Source organism: Sorex araneus, chromosome 2 (genome assembly GCF_027595985.1).
Source record: "Sorex araneus isolate mSorAra2 chromosome 2, mSorAra2.pri, whole genome shotgun sequence".
In the NCBI taxonomy this organism is placed as follows: Eukaryota; Metazoa; Chordata; class Mammalia; order Eulipotyphla; family Soricidae; genus Sorex; species Sorex araneus.
This window is the reverse complement of record NC_073303.1, coordinates 258,396,096-258,398,026: the sequence shown is the minus strand read 5'-3', so window position 1 is coordinate 258,398,026 and position 1,931 is coordinate 258,396,096. Positions and strand designations below refer to the sequence as shown.

General features: G+C 38.6%; 1 non-coding gene across 1 annotated transcript; it reads left to right on the top strand.

Annotated features, from left to right (window-relative positions):
* The first annotated feature begins 223 nt into the window (after nucleotides 1–223).
* LOC129403061 (U1 spliceosomal RNA) lies at nucleotides 224–387 on the top strand. The gene has a single exon (XR_008629049.1). It is a non-coding gene; the product is annotated as a U1 spliceosomal RNA (small nuclear RNA).
* Nucleotides 388–1,931: the final 1,544 nt, after the last annotated feature.

The window sequence follows — 1,931 nt, the reverse complement described above, 5'->3', positions numbered from 1 at the left end:
TAATCTCATGAAAGCAATTTTTTACAGTAATAAAGATATTTGTATAGTCATAGTATATACTGTTATGGTAAAAAGCTAATTGGTTTTCTGGCTGGAGTAAAACAATTTTCATGTTTATTCTTCAAGTCCAACAGTTATGAATTTCTTAGTCTCTTCAGCTTCTACCATTTTGCTTGCAATACAGTTCCTAAGCATGAATATTCTACTTAAAGTAAGTACTCAAATACTCACCAGGCAGGGAGAATATCATGATCACAAAGGTGTTTTCCTCAGGGTGAGGTTTATCTATTGCAATCCAGATGTGTTGACCTCTGAGATTCCTCCAAATGTTAGAAAATCAACTGCATAATTCGTTGTAGTGGAGGACAGTACTTGTACTCTCTCCTGATAAAAAAAAAAGAAAATTAAAATAAACATTCAATGATTTGATCTTAGTAAAGATGTAGGAATTGACACCTGTATCTCTGTGGCTGTGCAGAGCAGGCAGGTGGCCATTTCTGAAGAAAGGAGCCTGCGGTATGGGCTTGGGTAACTTCAGGCTGTACTGTAGTAACTCTTGAATTGCCTTTAGTTCTTAGCAACTTGAGGACTATGTAGTTTTCTTTTACCCACTATGTGTTTTATTGCCAATAGTTTGATCTCCCAGGGCCTGAAAGAGAGTACACTGTGTAGGGAATTTGCTTTGTTCATGGTTGACTCTGGTTCATCCCTGGCACCCCATACAGTAACCACAAGCCCACCAGGAGTGATCCTGAGCTTGGAGTAAGTCCTATCCAGGTGTGGCACATTTTTTTTAAGTTTTCTCTCCCTTTTGATGTGATCTTTTATTTCTTAGGCCTGTGGTCCTCCATCAAACTCTACAGACAAAATATCAACCCTGTTTAATCCAGTTCCTCCATACACCAAGCTCTTGCATTTGCGTAGGTGAATACAGCAAGCGCCAATATCTCAGCTTCAATTTATGACTGCAGCTCTTAGGAGGGCTCAGCACCACCCGACAATCCCACTGAATTTCTGAGTAAAACTGTTCTCTTTTTTATGCGAAGACTGTTTCACATGGCTACCCCGTCATTCAAGATTCTCTCCCTCTGACTCACTCCAAGATGCTTGGTTCATTTGCTCCCTTTCTTTACTTAAAAGAAACAATTACCTCATTTTCCCACTAATACATGATTCCACTGGTGCTGAACTAAAATAGTCTGCTCCCATCCTTGTAGCTGTGATCAAGCTGTTTCCTGCAACTGATAAGACCAATTGTAGCACATGAAGTCAATGCCTCGTCACCAGTTCAAGGAAAATCCTGTCTCTTGTCACTCTATTATGTTAACTGTATCATTTAATCAGCACAAAACTCTGTTATACTACCTTATATTCAAATATATAACCTTTTTTTTTTTTTGCTTTTTGGGTCACACCCAGCAATGCCCAGGGGTTAGTCCTGGCTCTGCACTCAAGGATTACTCCTGGCTGTGCTTGGGGGACCATATGGGATGCCAAGGATCAAACCCGGGTCAACTGTGTGCAAGGCAAATGCCCTACCACTGTACTATCGCTCTGGCCCCCTCAAATATATAACTTTTCATATAAAACCTTTCCCCCTATATTTAACTCTATTTCCATATGACTCTCTGTTTTAAGAAGCTTTACACAGTTTTAAAAAATATTTTCTTTCATACTAATCACACTTTTACATCTAACTCTGAAACTCCTTTTCCAAACTCCTGTCTCTTAACCTCACTGAGTTTAATTTATGAACATGTCTTATTTACTCAATATTTAGTTGGACTTTTTTTAAACTAGAGAACAGACATCTCAAATTAACAGAGTCAATACTGCCCTCTTAATTTCTTATCAAAAACCCAGTATACATCCAACACTGGATCCTTAGGTTCATTCTCAGTGAACCTATACATAATTCACTTAACCATAAA